General features: G+C 40.6%; 1 protein-coding gene across 12 annotated transcripts in view; it reads left to right on the forward strand.

Moving 5' to 3' along the window:
- LOC137431202 (pleckstrin homology domain-containing family A member 7) overlaps positions 1-12648 on the forward strand; it is a 322395-nt gene that overhangs the window by 118526 nt on the left and 191221 nt on the right. For 3 of the 12 annotated variants that reach the window (XM_068122258.2, XM_078781659.1, XM_078781661.1), the window contains exon 1: positions 12470-12644. The exons of 7 other annotated variants lie outside the window; for them this stretch is intronic. The gene's annotated coding sequence lies outside the window, so the exon portion shown is untranslated. Of the gene's footprint in view, positions 1-12110; positions 12645-12648 lie in introns of those variants that run through there. 2 more of the 12 variants (XM_078781660.1, XM_068122259.2) reach the window with 2 other exon arrangements.

Here is a 12648-nt window from a genome sequence, read left to right on the forward strand (position 1 = left end):
ACGATACTCCGCACATCCATCGAACCATTCGCATTTCCACCCTTTCCAGCCTTCGTTGCTGCTCTGAGTTCATTACCCAGGTCTCGCTCCCATAAATCATAACACTTCTCACACATGCAGCATACACCTTTCCCTTCAGCTTCAGCGACACTCTCCTCCTCGTCAGCACGCCACTCAGTTCCCGAAACCTCTTCCATGCACATCTCACTCCAGCAACCGTTGCCGAGTCTGATACACCTTCTCCATTCAGGCATAAAGGAAGAATATAAATCTTAATTAGTGGAGCACTTCCAGCTCTGAAAAAGGAGGCCCTGGAACATCAGATGTAAGATATTAAATAATTCCACTTGCACATGTGCTGCTTATGGTAGTCACAAGACTCAGGTTATCTCCTTTTATTATTTGGTAGACAAAAGCCAAGATTGCAAAAATCTGTGGTGGTGTAATGCTAATGAAAGTGGTGTCCAGAACTGCATTGTTTCTTCAATCCACTCGAATTTGCTTATCTAATGTGCATGCAACGAGAGAGACATGGAACACAAGCTGTGCTGAGCGAGATATTTTAAAGTGCATTTCTGAGCTGGTTGAGGCAGAGGCTCATAGAAGAGCTTGATGACAGATGATGTAAGATCAACATCTGGGGACATGTTATCCATGTGAGAGGGATGAGAGTGTAAACGCAGAACGTGCCCCTTCGATGGGTTTAATCGCCTCGTAGTTAAACACCATTGTTGCCTCAACATTCTAAAACACCCGTTTAAGTCCTCAGAGCTTGACGTCTCTGTACTCGAGCACGTTGACATTGACTTTTGCCGATTGGATCACGACCACTCTGCAAAGGCTCTCGTGTGATGGTTTGGAACTTGCATTTTGCTGAAGCTGCAGCTTCGATTGGTAAATTGCAGATGTGAAGTGTATTTTATTTGCATAGGTAATGCGGAAGTAGAGGGAACAGAGGATGTGTTTGCATGTATATACATATATGTTTGATTTTCTTCTTCCAAGGCTGTGGGGTAGCACCCATTGGCTGAGGGCGCAGCTGTGCCGCTGATGCAATGCACTCTTGTAGGTTAGGGCTTCAATTTGGAATTTGTTCATGGTACTGTCGATAGCTCGCCTACTCTTCATGAAGAACACCGTAGGATCTTTAACGTCCACCAACTAATTCCAGCAGATGGGACGCCCGTTTAACGTCCATCCGAGCGACATACATTGATGAATCACACTGGTGATTTGGTGAAACACCGGGATGACCGTTTATATCTGGGTCCAGATTCAAACCCAGGCTATTTATTTATTTAATAAATAAAGAATTGTGTAAACAAAATAACTTTCTCAATTATAACTTATGTTGCATGAAAATTGTGCCTTAGTTGTTGAAAGCATTAATTACTAAGATGACTATTAGGTATTTATTTACCACGACTGCAAATATAGATTTAACATAATATAGTGTACCGGTACATCATTCTTTGGTTCCAATTGCTATATGTTTCTAATACATTTTGAACACTACAATTATCATTGTCTACATTTTAGATAAAACGTACACACACACACACACACACACACACACACACACACACACACACACACACACACACACACACACACACACACACACACACACACACACACATACACACACACACACACGTATATAACATATGACTGTCGTTTATTAGACAAAAATAACAATGCGTACCCTTCAGTTTCAGTTCACCTGTGTACAAATGGCTTTGTTTGGATTGACAAAACTCTCACTCACTTATCACCTTGTTTACACATTGGCAATTCACTCCATCGACTTATGTTTCAGCTAGTGTTTCATATGCATGCGCTTGTATTTAAAAAAAAAAAATTCCTTGAACGACAGCTGCAGCTCCAACTAAATTAATGTCGTCACTGTTTAACGTTTCATTCACGATTTAGATCCACAACACAATATTCTTTTTACAACTTTGATATTCTTTATTATCAAATAATATCATCCTCCCTCCAGGTCTTTAAAACGGCTGTTCACCACCATCTCTTATCTTCCCCAATCCAAAACCTTGATCTTTTCTACCCCCGCTAATTTCACCCCAAACCCACTTTTTTGAGGTGCCGACTTCTTTCCTGGAAGTCCTTGGTGTCCTTGCGTTTTATACCTATCCTGCCTCCCCCCAGGCCCTGTCCCTCCCACACATCTCCCGATGCCCCTGCTCTCAAATGTTGTGTTTGTGTGCTTCCTGCCCTTCTCTCCCCATCCATCTTGTCGACCGCTCCCCTTTTTATATACTTTGTTTGCTTGTTTGTTTGATTTGTTTGTTTGATAAATGTTAGCTCTTTCACGAGCCTCGACGATGTATACAAGAAAAAAGAAAAAAAAAAGTCTAGTAGACAGCTTAGAGGTGAGTGCTCGTACCTCTAGTCTAGGCCATCCTCCCACCCCATACGTTTGATGAAGGCCATATTTCAGGATCCACGTCTACATTGCATCCACATGTGTTTGAGAGGAGTCTAACAACTCTGCTTTCTTGTGTGTGTAATTATGACCTGTTTTAAGTTTTGTTTGTTTGTTTCCAATTAATTGATTTCCCTTATTTATCTCTGCTTGCACTTCTTCTTCCTCACTCAAAGCTGATGAATACATATCCTCTGATCTTACAGTGCCCTTAATGACCCAGAGCAAACACTACATGGCTTCTGTTGTTGTTACCTTCCCCACCGAAGGTTGGTGGAGGTTACATTTTCATCCCTGTCTCTCTGTCTGTTTATTTGTCTATCTGTTTGTTTCTCCATCTGTGAGCAGGATATCTTGGACGGATTCAGACAAAATTTGGTGGACAGCTTGGGTTTATGACGAGGACAAAATGATTCGATTTTGGTGAAGATCCGGATCCGGATACTAGAATTATTTAAGTGATTATTCACCATTGAGAAATATTACCAAAAATGATATATAGCACAATATCTCAAAACGTTATGGACGGATTTGGACGAAACTTGGTGGCCAGGTTATGTGTATGATGAGGATAAATCACTTCGATTTTGCTGAAGATTCATTGGAATCTCCTGATTCATTGGAATCTCCTGTGATGAACCTAACTCCGAGGGCCTTTCACTCACTCACCGCAGGCAGGTTGGTGGTCTTTCTGTCTTCTACCGACTCCTCTCCGGCCTTGCTCCCCCAGCTCTCTCTGTGCTCTGTCCCCCCAATATTCCTTCAGGTCGCACAAGATCTGCATGCAACCCTCTTATGGTTAAACTGCCAAAATCTAGGCTCTCTGCTCACCTTCACTCTTTCATTCCCCTTTTCTCCTGCCTCTGGAACAAACTCCCCCACTCCCTTCAATCCCACACCCCCCTACAGGTCTGTAAAACAGCTGTTCACCGCCATCTCTTATCTTACCCCATCCAAAACCTTGATCTTTTCTACCCCCGCTAATTCACCCCAGATACACTTTTTCGAAATTCCAACTTCTTTCCTGGAAGTCCTTGCAGTGTCCATGTGTTTTATACCTCTCCCACCTCCCCCCAAGCCCTCCTCCTCCCACAGTTCTCTCCATGTCACTGCTCTCAAATGTTGTGTTTGTGTCCTTCCCCCTCTCTCCACATCTTGTCTACTGCTCCCCTTATTTTGTGTTTTTTGTGTCGGTTTGACTTTTTGTGTGATTAATTTTAGCTCTTTCACGAGCCTCGATCTTGTATACAAAAAAAAAGAAAGATCTGAGTGCAGGTCCAGATACGAGAATATTAAAGTTTTTATAAGCGATTCTTCACCATTGAGAAATGGGGCCAAAAACGATATACAGGACGATATCTCAAAAAGTTGTGGCTGGATTATGACTTTAAAAAAAAAAAGAAGAAGATATTCACCTGCAACATGTTGCAGGTCTTCATGAGCTTCACATTGCTGTTGTTGTTGTTGTTGTTGTTGGGTTTCTTGTTGGGGTCGATTTTTGAAATGTGCACCTGTTAGTCAGACAGCGGTCAGACCACACCCATATCTGTTGCCTGACTCCATCCACAATAGTGCAAAGACGAAATTAAATGGCCACCACAATAACAATTTCACTCTTGCTCCAATGGGTGGATTGGATTTCGTTCTGTATGCAGAAGCTAGCGTTTTTGGAAAAATTGACTTGCAGAATAACCTTCCGTCCACTGACATTGTTCCTCAACCTGTCCATGTATTGAGTTTGACGCTGTTTGATGAAAGCGTGCAGTAGGAATGGTTTCAGTTGTCGCTTCAGTTCTTCAAATACTTCTGATGCTGTCCCAGCTATTTGCACACGAGCGGTACCGTGAAATGGGGTGAATAGGGACACAAACTGAAAAAAGTTCGGAAACATTTTTCGCTAAAAATTGATAACCATACTGATTTGTTGATATTTGGGTTGAAAGTGTTCTCTTGTTTTTTTAAAGCAACTTATAGTCCCTATTAACCCCATATATGGGTTAAATGGGAATAAATAGGATTTTTATGGCTGTCCCTATTCACCCCGTTTTACGGGTGAATAGGGACAGTCACTAATACAAAAGAATAATAAATCAAGAAATAGGGACAGTTTGGAGAAACCTTTTATCCCATTTTTTTTTTCATTGGCACCGTGGTTTATATTATGGGTGCATATTATCTCCATCGCTGCTCCCACCCTCTGGAACTCACTACCTCACACCATCAGAGACTCCTCCTCACTCACCACATTCAAAACATCACTCAAGACCCACCTGTTCAGCACTGCATTCAACATTCAACCCACAGCATTTAACCCCTGACTATCACTTCTCCTTCTCCCTCCTTTTGCTTTAAATATTTCCCTATTGATTCTTGTCTTTTTGCAATTGTTGTTTTCATGTTTTGTTATGCATTATGTTTTGCACTCTGTCAAAGCGCCTTTGGGCTTCATGAAAAGCGCTATACAAAATAAATAAATGAATGATTATTATTATTATTATATTATGTGCATCCATCTGAGCGATCAATTTAGCAATAAGTTGGAAACTCAGGATTGTTTCTTGATTATTATTTTTTTGTATTAGTGACTGTCCCTATTCACCCGTAAAACGGGGTGAATAGGGACAGCCATAAAAATCCTATTTATTCCTATTTAACCCATATATGGGGTTATAGGGACTATAAGTTGCTTTTTAAAAAAACAAGAGAACACTTTCAACCCAAATATCAACAAATCAGTATGGTTATAAATTTTCAGCGAAAAAAGTTTCCGAACTTTTTTTCAGTTTGTGTCCCTATTCACCTTGCTGTCCCTATTCACCCCATTTCACGGTAGTCTGCCACTCTTGGTACTTGACAGCAGAATCCCCAACTGGGGTCGGGTTACCAATCATGTTGGCATCTACTTTTCACTGTTTCATGTTTTATCTGGCTTTCAAACTGTGCTCGTCCATGCACTCGGAAGGCTGAAGTGATGTCACACTGCACAAAGAATGAGAAAGTGATGTCACACTGCACGAGGAATGCGTAAGTGACGTCACACCATTGTGTCGTCATTTCACCAACAGAGCACACCTCTATGGCTGCCTCTTACTGAATGAGCTTGATGGTGTCGGACGCACATAAAAGTTGTACTTCCGACACCAATGTTTCTCTACTAATGACACTAATGATGGTCTACTCATCATGTTGGTGGAAGCAGCAAGACAAATGCTGCAGTCAGTTTGTAATTGGCCCCTGAGATTAATGATCACATGCTTTATTAATGTGAATCAGTTATCAAAACGTTTTGCTGGAATCTTCTTGTCGACGTCAGAAAGGAAGTTATATGAAATCTCTTTGCCAAAATAGCATATCAGCATTATTTTGAGGCTGCTCTCAGAGTGTTTAGCGAAATCAGTGACTCATCAATAGCCATTAATTAGTGAGACGGAACAATACTGTTGGTGTCTCTGGAAATTAAAACCTTAAAATATGGGACCTCCTGGTGTAATTGACATTGGTAATCAGTTCAAAAACACAATTCAAAATTTCACCCATAGGGTTGACCTTGTCATTGAATTGCCGCCCGACAACCAAACTGTAAAAAAAAAACGTTTATAATTTGTTCCTTGAAGTTTGCTCACTTCGGAGCACTAGCCTTTAGGCCAAGTAAAAAAAAAAAAAAAGTTTCTCGTCCGGACTTTTTTGAAAAAAGGAGGAGGGAGGGAGGCCCTTACTATTTACTATTTTCATTTTTTTTGCTATTTTTTTCCAAGATGGCTGCCATGAATTGGATGACCACTGTGGCTGACCTAAAGACTCTATAGTTTGTCCAATGTAATGTGAAACATGCCAGTGTTGATTGTTACCGAAAGGCCTGCAATTTCATTTCCAAATTAGCAAATAAATATATGTTTTAACTGAAATGGCATATGAATAGAATCAATCAATGGAACATGTCATGTGTTACATGTTACACCGGACAAACTATATTTGAATAATAATAAAAAGAAACAATGACGATGTTTAAATTTGGTATGTGTCCTTGTTTAATATAAATACACAATAATACACTAATAGTACTAGAATTGTTCATATTGGGGACTACTCAGAGAACAGACCAAAAGATTGATGAAATCCTAAAAAACAACTACTGTAGTTTCATTGGAAGGCTGATCCTTCCCTCTTGCAAAACCAGAAGTGGGACTAAATAATATATGTTTAATCAACAGTTTGCCCTCCCCCCACATAGTGAAACTAATGACTATAGGACTTGGTCTATCTTATGGTCTGTTCCATAAATATTAAAGTAAGAAATCCCAGTGAGACTTATGTCAATCTTGTACATGTCATCCATAAAGTGAGAACCATTTTAAACATTCTAACCAACTTACTTTCGTTGTTTGGTATCCATCACCAATGTCATCTCCATCGTCAAATTCTCCACTGGCAAATTTAGCGAAGAGATCGTTCAACGTTCGCTTCTCATCGACAACTGATCTCGCGAATCCAAGACTTCAAAACTTTTGTCGACGAACGTATGCTTACACACACGAATATCGTCATATTCCCTACTCAAATTTGTACCATTAAAAGTATGAAATGCAAGATTTTTACACGTAAATTGCACTTGCCCAGTGCACAACCGCTGCGAGAATTGACCGTCTTTAGCACAAAGTGTCTGCGTTAAGCCTAGCATGTATTAACCAGGAAGTTCCGTTAGAGGGCGCGATCCATAATAGTTCAGATCATCAATGCACAAGATACGATCAGCAAACGCCCAGAAACGGCAAGTTTTAGACCGAGTTTCTTCGCAAAACGATTTTTTTTTAAACAAGTATATATTTAAAAAAAATAGTATTAAATAGTAAATAAAAGTAGGCGGCGACCAAAAAGGAAGTGGGTGGGGACGCGAAACATTTTTTTTTTTTTACTTGGCCTTATCGTCAGGAGTCTTTTTTAGTCGCCAGGAGTCTTTCTTTTAGTCAGCAGTCTTTCTTTTAGTCAGGAGTCTTTCTTTTAGTCAGGAGTCTTTCTTTTAGTCAGGAGTCTTTCTTTTAGTCGTCAGGAGTCTTTCTTTTAGTCATCAGGAGTCTTTCTTTTAGTCGTCAGGAGTCTTTCTTTTAGTCATCAGGAGTCTTTCTTTTAGTCGTCAGGAGTCTTTCTTTTTGTCAGGAGTCTTTCTTTTTGTCAGGAGTCTTTCTTTTCGTCAGGAGTCTTTCTTTTAGTCATCAGGAGTCTTTCTTTTAGTCGTCAGGAGTCTTTATTTTAGTCATCAGGAGCCTTCCTTTTAGTCATCAGGAGCCTTTCTTTTAGTCGTCAGGAGTCTTTCTTTTAGTCGTCAGGAGTCTTTCTTTTAGTCGTCAGGAGTCTTTCTTTTAGTCGTCAGGAGTCTTTCTTTTAGTCGTCAGGAGTCTTTCTTTTAGTCGTCAGGAGTCTTTATTTTTATCGTCAGGAGTCTTTATTTTTATCGTCAGGAGTCTTTATTTTAGTCGTCAGGAGTCTTTATTTTAGTCGTCAGGAGTCTTTCTTTTCGTCAGGAGTCTTTCTTTTCGTCAGGAGTCTTTCTTTTCGTCAGGAGTCTTTCTTTTCGTCAGGAGTCTTTCTTTTAGTCGTCAGGAGTCTTTCTTTTAGTCGTCAGGAGTCTTTCTTTTAGTCGTCAGGAGTCTTTCTTTTAGTCATCAGGAGTCTTTCTTTTAGTCGTCAGGAGTCTTTCTTTTAGTCGCCAGGAGTCTTTCTTTTAGTCGTCAGGAGTCTTTCTTTTAGTCGTCAGGAGTCTTTCTTTTAGTCGTCAGGAGTCTTTCTTTTAGTCGTCAGGAGTCTTTCTTTTAGTCGTCAGGAGTCTTTCTTTTAGTCGTCAGGAGTCTTTCTTTTAGTCGTCAGGAGTCTTTATTTTAGTCGTCAGGAGTCTTTATTTTAGTCGTCAGGAGTCTTTCTTTTCGTCAGGAGTCTTTCTTTTCGTCAGGTGTCTTTCTTTTCGTCAGGAGTCTTTCTTTTCGTCAGGAGTCTTTCTTTTAGTCGTCAGGAGTCTTTCTTTTAGTCGTCAGGAGTCTTTCTTTTAGTCGTCAGGAGTCTTTCTTTTAGTCATCAGGAGTCTTTCTTTTAGTCGTCAGGAGTCTTTCTTTTAGTCGCCAGGAGTCTTTCTTTTAGTCGTCAGGAGTCTTTCTTTTAGTCGTCAGGAGTCTTTCTTTTAGTCGTCAGGAGTCTTTCTTTTAGTCGTCAGGAGTCTTTCTTTTAGTCGTCAGGAGTCTTTCTTTTAGTCGTCAGGAGTCTTTATTTTTATCGTCAGGAGTCTTTATTTTTATCGTCAGGAGTCTTTATTTTAGTCGTCAGGAGTCTTTATTTTAGTCGTCAGGAGTCTTTCTTTTCGTCAGGAGTCTTTCTTTTCGTCAGGAGTCTTTCTTTTCGTCAGGAGTCTTTCTTTTAGTCGTCAGGAGTCTTTCTTTTAGTCGTCAGGAGTCTTTCTTTTAGTCGTCAGGAGTCTTTCTTTTAGTCGTCAGGAGTCTTTCTTTTAGTCGTCAGGAGTCTTTCTTTTAGTCGTCAGGAGTCTTTCTTTTAGTCGCCAGGAGTCTTTCTTTTAGTCGTCAGGAGTCTTTCTTTTAGTCGTCAGGAGTCTTTCTTTTAGTCGTCAGGAGTCTTTCTTTTAGTCGTCAGGAGTCTTTCTTTTAGTCGTCAGGAGTCTTTCTTTTAGTCGTCAGGAGTCTTTCTTTTAGTCGTCAGGAGTCTTTCTTTTAGTCGTCAGGAGTCTTTCTTTTAGTCGTCAGGAGTCTTTATTTTTATCGTCAGGAGTCTTTATTTTTGTCGTCAGGAGTCTTTATTTTCGTCGTCAGGAGTCTTTAATTTCGTCGTCAGGAGTCTTTCTTTTCGTCGTCAGGAGTCTTTCTTTTCGTCGTCAGGAGTCTTTCTTTTCATCGTCAGGAGTCTATTTTAGTCGTCAGGAGTCTCTATTTTAGTCGTCAGGAATCTCTATTTTAGTCGTCAGGAGTCTTTATTTTTGTCGTCAGGAGTCTTTATTTTAGTCGTCAGGAGTCTTTATTTTCATCGTCAGGAGTCTTTATTTTCGTCGTCAGTAGTCTTTCTTTTCGTCGTCAGGAGTCTTTCTTTTCGTCGTCAGGAGTCTTTCTTTTCGTCGTCAGGAGTCTTTCTTTTCGTCGTCAGGAGTCTTTCTTTTCGTCGTCAGGAGTCTTTCTTTTCGTCGTCAGGAGTCTTTCTTTTCGTCGTCAGGAGTCTTTCTTTTCGTCGTCAGGAGTCTTTCTTTTCGTCGTCAGGAGTCTTTCTTTTCGTCGTCAGGAGTCTTTCTTTTCGTCGTCAGGAGTCTATTTTAGTCGTCAGGAGTCTCTATTTTAGTCGTCAGGAGTCTCTATTTTAGTCGTCAGGAGTCTTTATTTTTGTCGTCAGGAGTCTTTATTTTCATCGTCAGGAGTCTTTATTTTCATCGTCAGGAGTCTTTATTTTCATCGTCAGGAGTCTTTATTTTCATCGTCAGGAGTCTTTATTTTCATCGTCAGGAGTCTTTATTTTCGTCGTCAGGAGTCTTTATTTTCGTCGTCAGGAGTCTTTATTTTCGTCGTCAGGAGTCTTTATTTTCGTCGTCAGGAGTCTTTATTTTCGTCGTCAGGAGTCTTTATTTTCGTCGTCAGGAGTCTTTATTTTCGTCGTCAGGAGTCTTTATTTTCGTCGTCAGGAGTCTTTATTTTCGTCGTCAGGAGTCTTTATTTTCGTCGTCAGGAGTCTTTATTTTCGTCGTCAGGAGTCTTTCTTTTCGTCGTCAGGAGTCTTTCTTTTCGTCGTCAGGAGTCTATTTTCGTCGTCAGGAGTCTCTATTTTAGTCGTCAGGAGTCTTTATTTTTGTCGTCAGGAGTCTTTATTTTTGTCGTCAGGAGTCTTTATTTTAGTCGTCAGGAGTCTTTATTTTAGTCGTCAGGAGTCTTTATTTTAGTCGTCAGGAGTCTTTATTTTAGTCGTCAGGAGTCTTTATTTTAGTCGTCAGGAGTCTTTATTTTAGTCGTCAGGAGTCTTTATTTTAGTCGTCAGGAGTCTTTCTTTTCGTCAGGAGTCTTTCTTTTCGTCAGGAGTCTTTCTTTTAGTCGTCAGGAGTCTTTCTTTTAGTCGTCAGGAGTCTTTCTTTTAGTCGTCAGGAGTCTTTCTTTTAGTCGTCAGGAGTCTTTCTTTTAGTCGTCAGGAGTCTTTCTTTTAGTCGTCAGGAGTCTTTCTTTTAGTCGTCAGGAGTCTTTCTTTTCGTCGTCAGGATTCTTTCTTTCAGTCGTCAGGAGTCTTTCTTTTCGTCGTCAGGATTCTTTCTTTCAGTCGTCAGGAGTCCATGATAAAAACGTTCCTGTTCTGTTGTGCTTTTATTAATCTGTTATCCGTGACCTGCGGCCCTTAAATCTCTCCTAACTTGGTTGCAACAGTGCCAAGCAGAATAGAAGCTGAGATAGTGAATTGACTCGTAAGATTCCTGTCCTTATCCTTACGTTGCGTACTTCAATGAAGGAATTGTACAGATTAGTCTGCCAACATGTTATCGCAGTTAACATGAAAGATTGCAATACCTGATTCATCTTGTATATGTTCATAGTCTTTTAGACCCACCTCTGTGGCATGCTATCGAAAGCTTTTCTGTTATATATCCGTGCTATCCTGACATTTATCCCCCCTTTTCTCTTGCATTCCTGTCGTGTCGGCTTGTTAATTTGTTGCTGCTGCTACTGCTTCTGCTGTTACCGCTATTGCCGCTGCTGGTATTGGCTGCTATTGTTGTTGCTGCTGCTGTTGTTGCTGGTGCTGCTGGTTCTGGTGGTGCTGGTGGTGCTGATTCTGATTCTTCTTCTTCTTCTGCTGCTGCTGTTGTCATCATCTTCGTTTTCAGTTATATTTCATCTATGTTGTATGCGTGCTCGTCTGAGGATTAATATGGACCAAATGATGTTTCACATCACCATTTTACTTGTGCCCTTTACATGCCAAACGGAATTTTAAAGTACATTTTTCTTGCTATGAACCGTTGACACTTGTATGGAAGAAATAAGTTTAGTTGTCTAAGAGATTGTGTTGCATGTTTTATTGAAAACCTATTTATTGTTCATCTATGAGATGCTCCTGTGAGTTTACAAGTGAGTTATATTTACCCTTTACTGGACTCACCCACTTGTTCTTTGTACTGCGGTGTCACATTCCACAGTTATATGTCTCACCACTCATCAGGTCCACAGGTGTCTCCGTTCTTATTCCACTCACAATTATTGTGACCTCACTTGACGAAAGAGAGCTTGTTAAAGGTTCACACCTATGGTTATTCCGTGTACAATGAAATGTGCTTTTCGAGGGTAAACAGGTTGACTCGTGAATCCAAACCAAGCCCAATATGTTTTGAAGCTGCATCACCCTGACTTTTTTCAGGTGGTTATGGCTGAACGTAAACTCACCTCCGATTAAACTTCCACCACCCCCTAATTATCCTTCTAAAAATACACGGTTTTCTTCTCTCTCATTGTGCAATGTTTTCTTTCTAGACTAGTTTAGCATTTCCAGTAGGTCATTGGTGTTGTTTGGATCCTTATAATACCTTTTTTGAGTTTGACAGTACTGTACCATGTTATGAAAGAACAGTACATCATCCTCTTCATCCTCACAACGTGACCACTCCTAAACACCCACAAGTTTACTGGAAGGGGTGAACAAAGGTACATTCAGACAAATTGACTTCACTGATGCGCGTCTCGCTGCTTTCCTCTGGCTATCGTTCTTTTCTGCTTGTTTCATAGTGTGTACATGTATCGATTTTGATTTTGCAATAATGAGAAGTGTTTCTCGATCAGTACGTCGATCCCAAAATTTCCAACTCTTGCATCTCGGATATCTAGCAATTCGTCTATTGTTCGGCCTTTTTTCGTATATCGATGTACATGTGCCTTTCTTTCTCTATCTCCGACAGTAATACGAGCCCCTGGGTAAGCCTCTCTGCCTCCCTTTCCTTAACCTCCAATCGGAGGGCAGTTCCAGGGTGGGGCGGATTCCAATCCGAACCTTGTCATGGTTTTTTTTGTTGATTCTATGTGAACTCTGCATGCACAGGGCTCCAACTTCTTTCTGCCTCTCCCTGTCCGTTCTCTATCTGCCGTGTTTCTCTTTCTTAAACTTTCACACTCACACGTCATTTTCTGTCCCTTCTTCCTATTCATTATTGTCTCTGCCTTGCAGCCTCTGCTAACCATCATACGTAA

The sequence above is a fragment of the Myxine glutinosa genome, chromosome 7 (assembly GCF_964187855.1).
Source record: "Myxine glutinosa chromosome 7, kmMyxGlut1.1, whole genome shotgun sequence".
NCBI classification, from domain to species: domain Eukaryota; kingdom Metazoa; phylum Chordata; class Myxini; order Myxiniformes; family Myxinidae; genus Myxine; species Myxine glutinosa.